This window comes from Protopterus annectens, chromosome 1.part0 (genome assembly GCF_019279795.1).
Source record: "Protopterus annectens isolate FY-2018-M chromosome 1.part0, PAN1.0, whole genome shotgun sequence".
Taxonomy (NCBI): Eukaryota; Metazoa; Chordata; order Ceratodontiformes; family Protopteridae; genus Protopterus; species Protopterus annectens.
In genome coordinates, this window is record NC_056725.1 from 1672176403 (window position 1) to 1672188326 (window position 11924).

General features: G+C 42.3%; 1 protein-coding gene across 3 annotated transcripts in view; it reads left to right on the top strand.

Annotated features, from left to right (window-relative positions):
- The first annotated feature begins 7991 nt into the window (after nucleotides 1–7991).
- Nucleotides 7992–11924, top strand: part of TMEM184B (transmembrane protein 184B) — a 1551114-nt gene continuing 1547181 nt past the window's right edge. For 2 of the 3 annotated variants that reach the window (XM_044068425.1, XM_044068435.1), the window contains exon 1: nucleotides 7992–8402. The gene's annotated coding sequence lies outside the window, so the exon portion shown is untranslated. The remainder of the gene's footprint in view (nucleotides 8403–11924) is intronic. The other variant, XM_044068443.1, reaches the window with a different exon arrangement.

Below are 11924 nucleotides of genomic sequence, written 5' to 3' on the forward strand. Positions count from 1 at the left end.
TTAGCAACATCACATCCTAATATAGATCCAGAAAAAGCCAAAAATAACTGGTCTGATTTACGGAAAGATTTAGTCTTTTGCAAATAGAAACAGAGTTGTCTGTGTACGTCTAGGGTATGTAGGCAGTACTCTCCCTCGTTAGAATGATCAGGAAAAAACACTGGCAATTCAATGGTCTGATTAATAGACATTTCAGAAATGACTTTTGGCAGGAAGGAAGGGTTAGTTCTTAAGGATACCCTGTCTGGATGAAAAATCAAGTATGGACTCTTTGTACATAGGGCCTGAAGCTCAGAAATACGTTTGGCAGAAGTAATAGCGACCAAAAACAAGGTCTTCCACGACAGATATTTGAGGTCTCATGAAGCAGCTGGTTCAAAAGGGGGCAATGTCAGAGCTTGAATAACTAAAGATAAATCCCAAGGTTGAATAGGTTCCCTGAAAGGGTGTTTCAGATGATTCACACCCTTTATGAAGGCTTTACATAACTTGTGAGACAAGAGAGAGGAGTCTTGGACATTCTCGTGGAAATTAGAGATTGCAGCCAAATGTACTCTAATGGTAGATGCTGACAGCCCCGATTGAAAAAGGGCGGTTAGATATTCGAGTACCATCGGCACTGGTGCTGAAAAGGGATCAATTTCCTTATCTTTCAGCCAACAGGTAAATCTTTTCCATTTGCCTAGATAAGTCATTCTAGTGGAGGGCTTATGAGATGAATAAGAATGCCCCGTACTTGTGAGGGAAGATCATTTTGCCTGGCAATCAAGGGAATTGGAGGAGCCAAGCTGTGAGCTTCAGACTGTGCAGGTTGGGGTGAATCAGATTCTGCGGCTGGGAGATCAACTCCGAGGTTGGACGAAGAATCCATGGTTGATCTAGCAGGTGAGGCCACAGAAAGGGGAACCAAATCTGACGAGGTCAATATGGAGCAATAAGGATCACTTTGCTCTTCAATCGGCGGGCTTTCTTTAGAAACTGGGGAATGAGGGGAGTGGGTGGGAATGCATAAAGAAGACCCGAGGGCCAATCGTGAACTAGAGTGTCCCTGGGTGACTGTCCCAGAGGGGGAACCAGGGCAGAGTAGTTGCTGCATTTGAAGTTGGTCGGGGATGCAAAGAGGTCGCAGCATGGGTGGCCCCAACGGTGGAAGATCTCCACCACTATGAGAGGATTCAGGGACCACTCGTGAGGTTGAAGAATGCACCTGCTGAGTCTGTCTGCTATCATGTTGGAACTCCTGGGAATGTGCGTTGCTAGACGAAAGCAGTTGGTAGCCATCACCAATTGCCATAACCTCATGGCCTCTCGACAGAGGGGGTAGGATTTGGTTTTGCCCATTTTATTGATGTACCAGACTACCGCCATGTTGTCTGATTGTATCGCAATTGTCCCTGACGTCAGCAAGGGATGGAATGCCTGCAACGCCAGAAGTACCGTTCTCAGCTCTAAAACATTTATATGCAGATGGGCCTCCACTTCGGACCAAGTGCCTTGGACTGTCTGACCCTGACATAGCCCTCCCCACCCCATCAGGGAGGCGTCCGTGGTCACTGTATCCTTGGGCTGCTGAGGGGAGTAGGGGCGAGACCATTGTGACGGGTTGTGGTTCAACCACCACTTTAGATCTTGTTTGCATCTCTGAGTTATGTGAATCTTGGCTGAAAGGGGAAGCTGGAAAGGATACCATTGGGTGAGCAGTAGCCATTGTAGAAGCCTCATGTGAAACCTGGCTAAGGGGACAATGGTGATGCAAGCTGCCATGGAGCCCAACAGCTGCAGGATCGAGTGAGCTGTGGACTTTTCCATTGAAAGAACTGATAACAGTTGCTGTCTGATTCTTGATATTCTGTGTTCTGATATGGACACTCTGCAAGTTTTTGAGTACAAAATGACCCCTATGAATTCTGTGGACTGAGAAGGGGTGAGATTGGATTTCTGCCAGTTTATTGTTATGCCCAACTTTTCGATAGTATTGAGAGAGTATGCCAGGGCTTCCTCCAATAGGTGTCTGGTGGGGGCAGAGAGGAGCCAGTCGTCTAGATATGGAAAAACCTGAAAACCTTGAAGTCGCAGGTGAGCTGTGACAACTGTCATGCACTTTGCAAACACTCTGGGGGCTGTAGAGAGTCCAAAGGGCAGTACTCTGAACTGGTAATGACTGGCTCCCGCACAGAAGTGCAGGAATCTTCTTGATGGTCTGTCCACCTTTATGTGGTAGTACACATCCTGAAGATCTATCGAGCACATCCAATTGTCTTTTTCCAAGAGAGGAATGATAGACTTTGCACACTCACAAATTTGTTTAGCACACTGAGATCCAAAATTGGTCTCCAGTCCTTGGTTTTCTTTGGCACCAAAAATAGTCTCGAGCAGAATCTGGATCCTATCTGGTCTGTTAGGACTACTTGAATTAATCTTTTGTTTAGCAGCTTTGTAATCTCTAGAGCTTCTTCTTCCCTTGGACTGGGTGGAACATTGGGAAATCTTGACGGAGGGACAGGACAAAGTTCGAAGGGGATCTTGTAACGTCTGGTTATTATCCTTTGTACCCAAGAATCGTTGGAAATGGTTAGCCAGGCAGAAGGGTACAAAGAGAAATGTCCCCCAACCACTTCCAGAGGAAAGGGGTTGGGCCGCTCTTCAGGAGCACTGGTAGGACTGCCCGGAGAAGGAATCTCTGGAACCCTGATTACGCAGACCCCCTCTGCCCCGAAAGGGGCGTCTTCCTTGTGAGTTTCCCCCCTCTGCCCCAGGGGAAAAAAATCGGCCTGTGTGTCACGGAAAGGACCCTGAGATTTTCTGTACCGCATATTCCCGCTTTTTTGGTTTCTGGAGAAAGCACGTTGGGGGGAAGAATAATGGACACCTACGGCAGACAGGGCCTTACCATCCAGTTCACACCTGGCCAATGTAGTTTTGACTTTGGGTCCAAACAAGGAGGAGGACTCAATGGGAGCATTGAGAAAGGAAGCCTTGAAGGGTTCTGCGAAATTGCACAAGCGCATCCAGGCATGTCATCTCAAAACAATGCCTGAACTCACTGCTCTAGCCGCTCCTTATGATGCGTGGGACACCAAGCGCATGGAGGAATTTGAAATTGATTCAACAGTGGCCAGCTGAGAGGCCACTTTGTCACAGACCTCATCAGACACGGCACCTGCCAAAGTTTCAGAGAGCTCAGATACTAGGTCACTCTGAAGCCTGGTGAAGTGTGCCATATAATTCAGAAACCTGATAGCAAAGGTCGCTGATGCAAAGGTACGCTTCCCTATCCTATCCAATGCCCTGGACTCTTTGTTGGGTAGATGGACAGTCTGGCTTTCCTCTTCTGCCAGGTCTTTCTTAGTTGCAGCTGCCACCACCAGAGCATCTACAGGGAGACCTTTAGACCAATGAGGTTCAGAAGCAGGGAGGGACAAGATTTTGTCTGGTCTCTGGGGAATGGCCTCAACAGTATCAGGGGTCTTCCATGCACGCTGCACAATGAGCCGGACCAGTTCGTCTGCAGGTGGGGTAACCCAGGAGGTAGGGTGCCGGCGCGAAAAGCCTGCAGGAACACAGACTCCTCAGAAGTCAGGTTAGAGGACTGCCATTCACCTCTCTGTTCAAGTATTTCTAGGATATCACCAAAGGATACGTCAGAAGGTGAACGAGGGGACCCTTCCCCATCATCAAAGTCTGTGTCATCAGTGAGAGACTCCGCAGTGGAGTCCATATGCTTCCTCTTGCACGAGGATTTCCGATGAACTTCCTCAGAGGGAAACGCTGGGGAAGACAACACCAAGGAGGTATCCTGTGGGAGTATATCCTGAGACCTCTGCGCCCGGTGTCCACAAGAAGCGACCTGTGTACATAGTGGTCCAGAGGAGGACGGTGAGATAGCAAGCACAGTATCAGCGGTAGACGCCAAGGCCTTCTCCATGACTTGGAAGGCAGGTCCACTAAAAGAGGGGTAAGTGCCCAAGGGGGAAGTCACCTCTCCCCTAAGTGATCCAGCCTGCCGACTTGGAGTCCCAGGACGGCTGAGAAGAGCCAAATCCTGGGTCGAAGGCAACTGCGGCTCCTTAGAGAGATCCATAAAGGGAACCGTAGAGGGGGAAGACTGTGCTACGTCAATAGATTTCAAGGGAGAAGGATACGTCTTGAGAGGTGGAATTCCTCTGGCCAAAAGCACTTGATCAACAAGTCGCAATTCATCATGTTGGGAGAGACTTCTGGTAGATCTCACAGAGACAGTTGAGGGGGAAACAGGTCTATCTAGAACATCTCAGTAGACTGCACCGAAAACAACAGTGCCGTAAAGGACTGCACTACAGGTGTCTGCACCGAGGAAGTCATCGGTGCCGATGTAATGGTCTGCACCGACGAAAAGGTCGGTGCCGAAGTAGTTGTCGGTGCCGAGGTTGGAACTGATAAAATAGTAAACAAGGACTGAGCTGCCAGTTCCGAAACAATGGTGGTCTGCGCCGACTGTGAGGTCGGTGCCGGTAAAGAAGTCTGAACTGAGGGGTCCCTCAGTTCCAATACAGCAAAGGACATCGGTGACATATGTGGTGCCGAGGATCTAGGCGCCGAAGGTGTCAAGGCCCGAGAGGGTCGGATCCGAAGCAGATATATTTGCTTTCTTTCTTTCTTGATTGATGACAGTCCCCAGCCGGGGACGAAGGAAGAGATTTAGCCTTAGAAGCATCCTCAGACTTCTTTTTATGTGATCTTGGAGGGATTGAGGCCTCCGACCCAGAAATAGTCTCTGAAAAGGGAAACTTTAGTAACCCTTTCAGCAAAAGTTTATTTTTCCTCTCTATCAGTGTCCTGTTGGAAAAATTCTTACAAATCCCACAGGGTGGGTCAACAGTTAAGTGAGGCGCACCTAAACAGAAAACTCACAAAGAATGTGCATCTGAAGTAGATAGTTTATGTACACAATCATAACATCTTTTAAAACCAGTACTACCTTTTTTATCTGTCATGTTAAAGGAAAAGCAAATACCAACAATAATACAAAAACACAAAAATACTCGAAGGAAAGGCTATCTACAAACTATGGTAATCCACTGATACCTTACATCAGATAAAAAGGGTGAAAGTGACTAAAAACTTTTTTTAGAAAACTGAAAGAAAAGAGAGTCACTAAATGTAATAAGGTAAGAGAAATCAGAAAACCAACTTTTCTGAGAGAAAAAGTCCTTATTTTGAAATAAAAGGACAAAAAAAAGGTTTCACTTAGCTCAAGAGCAACAGCAACAGCCTGACACGACCTGATGGCGACGCGGCAAACTCAATCTGGGGTGACAGGGTGAGGGGGATTATGGGTAAGAGATTGCTTAGCTCGAGAGTTTATTGCTGGCGCGAGCTTGGTATATGGCTGGTTCGGTTCCGATATTGGAACAGTAACCCATACGTAAGGAAGTGGACGAGGATTAACAATATCAGATTAATGTTTTAGGGCCCAGAAAGGTGAGGTAGTTCCAGATGGTTCAAAAAAAAATCCGAGTCCCAAGTCACCAACTATTAAAGAAATAATAAAATGCTTAAGTCTTCAACAAAGCAAAATCTCATTATATTACAAAACACAGATACTTGTGAGAGATAAGCTATCAGAAACGTGTCTCCCCGAGCAAAGAAATCCAGCATTACTTATAGAAGAAAATATGTCAAAACAGGATAATGTAATCTCTAAACTACAGCCAACTGACCAACAGAAAAATGCTTATATTCGCACAAACACATCTGCTGAATCCTTTACCTACATTTCAGTCTAGTAAGAAATAAGTTACACTTTAGCAAATGATTTCCATAAAATGCAGCTTCAATATCAACTTAACTGCAATAGTTTAGGATCCCATGTCAAACCAAGATGGATTACATTCTAACTCCATTTAAGACATATAAAACATGCATTTATTTGTTATCCATCATCATACTAAATCACTATAACATCAACCTTTTTTTTCCATTTTTCAATGACTCACACGAACACAAAAATAATGTGTACTGAAGGTTTCAATGACTCGCACGAACACAAAAATAATGTGTACTGAATGCACGTTATGCATTTAATTATTATGATACTGGTGACAAGGTTTTATATAACGTGTGTATCGGGGAATTCAACCAAAACACAACTCTCACTGGAGAGAGGCCTGAGGCATCATAACATTTTGGCATCCCCTGACCCAATCAGATCCACCATATCTGTATGTCTGATCTTTCAGACTAGAGAAAGAAAAAACACATTTCGAATACAAAGATAAATTGGTATCACACATTACGGATGAAGTTAAAAGCATAAAAAGATCCAAACTGCACAAAAAAAGAAAAAACTTTGAAAAGAGAGCTTACTTGCCCCAAGGAGTTGTGGTCAGTCTATTTTGTTTACAAGCGACACGTGATACAAACAGTGAACGTCCCTCCACGTACGCAGTACAGTACCACAGAGGGGTTCTGATTATAGAAGGTTAAGGCTGTTTTGGTAGCGTTGTTTCCTCACAGTAAGATGTTCCCATGTTCGATTCTCGGCTGGAGTGCCATCTGTATGGAGTTTGCATGTCCTCCCTGCGGTCGAGTGGCCTCCGAAAGACATGTATGAATGGGCGTGCCTTCGCTGAAGGTTGAGCGTCGGGCTGGCAACTCGGCACCATAAAAATCTACTGCCAATCACTAGCGGATCGGAGTTCTGCTGTGGCGACCCCTAACCGAGAAAAGCCGAAAAGACAAACGAGGGTGTTAGCTCCGTTCATAAATCATTTGGGGGGGGGGGGGGGGGGTCAAGTTTTTCACAGTTAAACAGCGTCAGTTGAACGAATTAGGAACACATATTCTATTGGACAGAGACTAACTAGTTCGATTAGAGCCATGGGGAAAAATCAAGTTTTTCGCAGTTTCACTGCGTCAGTTGAAAGAATTAGGAACACATTCTATTGGACAGAGACTAACTAGTTAGACTGAAGCCAAGGTCCACCTCCTGTTTTCACACTAATATTGAGTAATCATGAGTTACTGACGGTTCAAAGTACATAAGCTCCTAATGCATTCGAATTCGTATAAACAGTGTTGAGAAAGTGTACTAATTTCACGAGCTGCACAGGAGTCAACACCAACTCTGCAGCAACCTCTGGATACTCAACAGTACTACAGTTGGAGGATTCACCATCAGTTATTTTGCTCCAATTGGTTGTATACGTAGAGCAGCATGTCTCTAAGTCCCTGAGCTTTACATATAGCGCTGCCATCTGCCATATAAAAATCACCACAGCAGAGGATCAGAAACAAGACATTATATTATTTCTTAGTTTACTGTTACTATATCTAATGTCCAGTCACTGTGATCAGGAATCTTTATTTAAGATTAATTCGTTTATTTAAAGTATGCATTTTTAAATAGAACTTATGGAAAAACCAGTAAGTCTAGGTGGCCCAGCAAGACTAAATCTGACGGCAAAAATCATAGGGCTATGCCTAATCATAACTAAAAGTTATGCAACAACTGTCAGCTATGACTTTTAGCCATTGTAAAGCATGGTAATACTAGACAGAGTGACGTTTTGTGCCTAACAATCCGTCATTCAAATTATGAAGCATATATACTAGCAAGTAGCTCAAGTTGACAATAACTGATTTGGAAGACCAGCACCCATGCCCCCTGCAATGCACCACTTAGTACACCTAAACACCCCACATAACTGCGCCCACCACGGCGCTTTCCATAAGAAAAATACGCGTGTGTATGTGTGTGTATATATATACATATATATGTGTGTGTACATACACATTTTTTATTTTCTTTTAAATCGTTATTTCATAGCCACTGCATTCCACGAACTACAGCTCCACGTTCTGTATCGCAGCCGGGACAACTGCATTAATGGTACCCTGGTTCCAATTATTTGATAGTATCTACTATAGAGGTGTAGAGGAATTTAAGTGGGAGATCCTTCCCAGTATAACAGTCTCCGCACGGCTGCTTGACTCCCTATTCCAGACCCATTACGTCACCGCTCCTGGAAAGGAGTGTTGTGCGCATGCGCCATCCTGAATCACCTCTTCTCTCGTCACACATCCAAGGCAGAAGGTGCAAAGTGTTTGGATGCTTGGTGTTGGGAGTTTGCGGTAACGGCATGCAGTAAGGTTTGGTCTGGTACTGTTACATCATGCAACAGTTGGAGACGAGCGTTGTGCGCTGCTGCTGCTGAACAGTTGCATCTCATGGTGCACTGGACAGCAGTGTGACATTCCGTTCCAGCCGGGGCAGCAACAGGCTAGGGACTGCGCGCGATCGGTGGTTTGTCTAACTGACCAGTACTCAAACCGGCACTCAACAACATCTGCACAGAGGACGCACATCCAGAGTGCATGCTATTTGAATTGGCAAGGCCTTTAAGTCGTCCATCTCTGTAAAGGTAGGGCTACCGACCTAGTCTCTGTATGAACAGGCACAAGAGATTAACAGGGCCTGTGTTTTTTTTTTCTTAGAATTAATTGCCAATACATTTGTTTTGTTTTTCACTGCTTTCAAGTCCGTTTGCTACTTCGTGTTCCGTACTTGTTTGTTATCAGAGTACTGAGGTGTTTTTTTTTTCAAACGGGTTCCATGGTGAATTCCGTTTGTTCTCCTTATTGCCGTTACATTTATAGAATCTGATCAGTTTAAGATGAGATAATGACACACGCATCTTGTTTTTAGTGCTGAGTCCTTGGCAGTCTTTGGTTTGTGTACAAGTGACAAAAGCAATACTTTGGGAATGCTTAAATGTCCGAGTTGTGTCTGAAAATAGACGTGCCATGTGTACTGGATGAGTTTTCCTTAACCTACCAGCTAATCACATTACTTACAGCTGGTAGGAGAAACATACTTAGTGAAAGATGCAAGACTGTTTTAGAAAGTCTCGCAGTAAATTATGGCATGATCTGACGAAAAGTTATCGGGTTAAAAATGTGTGATATAGCGATCATAACTCTGCAGCTAGCAATGTTGTAATTGTTTTCAGTATTTATTTTTCAAGATTTAGGTAAATTTCTCACAAAATGAGGGAGAACTGTGTGGTTTCAACCATCACTGTTCCCCGATTAGCAGCACTCTAGTGATGAGGATTGGCTAAAATGTAAATATTAGGAGTGAAGGTAGGCTTGGAATCATGATTTAGTTAATTTGTACGCATACAGTGCAAAAATTCCAGTTTATAATTTAATTGGTATGTAGCTCGAAAGCGTTTAAATGACTTGCTTAGGACTCCTCATACAGTGTTCAAGTAGAAATAGAGGGAATCAAACTCAGTGCTCCATAATGAGTAACACAACCGACTCCGGGGAATCAAAGTCAAGGATTCATAATGAATAACGTAATGACTTTGTCACAGTGACACCTATCGAAATGATCTGTTGCTTTCTTAAGGGCCTATTTTGTTCTTTCAACTTTGATGCTCCTGTTAACTGCTTATCTCAGGAAATATTTCCACAAGCTGTTACTTAGTACTATTTAGTAGTAGTAAAATTAACATCTGAGCACATACATCCTTCAAAATTGTCCAGATTTTGTTGCCTATTTTTGACCTCTTTCTCATAAAACTGTGTTTTTCTGGCATACCATTGAGGACTGAAGTCAGAAAATTTAATGGCATGCAGTTGAGTTCTAGACTTCATATCCTTCAGAAAATTTATGTGATTATTTATTTGTTTATATGGGACACCTCAGGATGGTGCAGTAGCACGCACCACCCACGGGTTCAAGTGGGTGGACATTGTAGTTATTATTTGTTGTAATTATTTTATAATTCGGTTTTAACAAAATGAGAGATTAAAAGATAGCTTTAGTCGACGCTTCCTCTGCACCAAAGGACTACAAAGATGAAGAACTGTGTGTGTGTGTGTGGGGGGGGGGGGTTGGTTGCTCCCTTTCTAGATGATTGATCTCTCACTCTCCTTAAATCAGTACTGCCTAATATTAGGATTACTACTATTGCTTAAACTTTCTATTGTTAGGATCTGTTTGGGTTCACTTAAATTGATTTATCAAATGAGTTTGAAAGTGGCACAATGGTTGTGCTGCAGTATTTGTAGCTTGTTTTCTCCAGGTAACTACAGTTGTAGTAGTTGCCTTGACAAATCATTTAGAGACGTGAAGTAAAAAATGTGGTTCAGTGGTAGATTTCTCACCTACTATATGGGAGACCTGAGTTTGATTCCTGACCAATGGCAGCATCAAAAGGGTATTTAAATAAAGTTGAATTTTGGTTGGGAGGGTGGCCTAATGGTTAAGGTGTTTGCCTTACAAACACAAGGTGCAGGGTTTGAGTCTCACAAGGGATAATTGCCTAGGCTTAAAATGGCTTGCAAGGGCAGTTAGCTTAGTACTAATCTGTGAACCTATGAACATGTTTGCAAATACCACTGATGGGTTCCTCTGTTGTACTTGATTGTTCGGGAAATGCTGTTCTACACACAAGTTTGCTGTGATTCTGGGTTTCTTTTTTTTTTTATTCAACAAGTTCTAATCTGAGTATGTTCCTTCTTTTAAAAATTACTATTTGTCTAGATGCGCTAGTGAGGTTATACATTAAATGTAAGTATTAATGTGGTTTATTTTATAGTCTCATAACAAATTTGAGCATAATCTGACAAAGTGAAAAACGGGGCCTGAGTTTAGCAAAAAGAAAGATGTTTGTGTAGCCATCAGGTAATGTGATTGTGATTATGAATGCATTACAGTAATATAATTTGTGTGGTACAGAAAGGCATTAGAAAATAATTATGAACATTCTCTGCATAATTTACAAGGTCTGGCAGATACTGTTGTTGAATTAGGCTGTTTATTCTGATAAAATTGCAAACCTTACATCATGATGGCTCTATACGTGGGCATGTTTATTATCTTCCAAATGGCGTAGCAAGATGTCTGGGTTATTTAGAGAATATTGTCAAACTGGCTAATCATTTTTACAGTGTTATATGATTATACTCTTTTTCTATTAAAGAAGTACAAGCAGAACATGATGTCTCAGCTAATCTAGTTTTAATGACATTTCCTTTCCTTTTATTTAATTTTAAACCAGTTTACCTTGTCACTCATCTTTCCACTTAAATCATTCCATACACTACAAACCCTGAATGGATCCAAGAAAAGTAAATTGTTACTATAAATATAGTTGGTTTGCATGTATCTCTAAGGGCGTTAAGATGATATTAGTGCAGATGGGCATTTTTCAGATTCTAATGAAAAGATAGATTGTGTTTTGAAATATTAAGTTTGTAGAAATGTGTTTTTACTTTTGGTACCAAAAGATAAGGGGTACATTGCTAGTATGACATTTTGTTTAAAGAAAAAATAGTATATGTAGATATGTGTACAAGTATATACTACAGACATTTTTAAGATAAATGTTCAGCATTACTTTATAGATGATTTACTTGTATATACTGATAGAAAGATTTATTGGAATTTATGTTTGATATATGTGCATATTAGTTAATTGTGTGTGAGATGAAATTTCTGATACTGAGATGCATATATTTGCCTGTTTTTAGACATAACAAGATAAGGTGCTGCATTATTTGTAAGATTTAGTGCTTCCTTGCATTATCTTTGTTGAACTAGCTGTCAATTGGCACATGCAGTGAAAGGTCTACCACTAGAAGAGTTCTTCAATAGCCCCTAGAGCTTTATAGTTTGTGAGATGATTTTCAGAGTAAAGCTGGAATTTTTTTTCAGTTGGGGCTAAGACCGTAGAATTATACTGGAAAACCTGCTATATCTTGAGCAATACTTCATTGATTAGAATACTGTGATGGTTTATTAAGTTCTAGAAAACTTTGGGGCAGAAGCTCTCCTTGCCCCTTAATATTTCAGATAGACTTAAGATTTAGGACAATTTTTTTCTGGTTTGTTTAGTGCAGTGTTATACTACCACTCAATTTAAATGTAAATA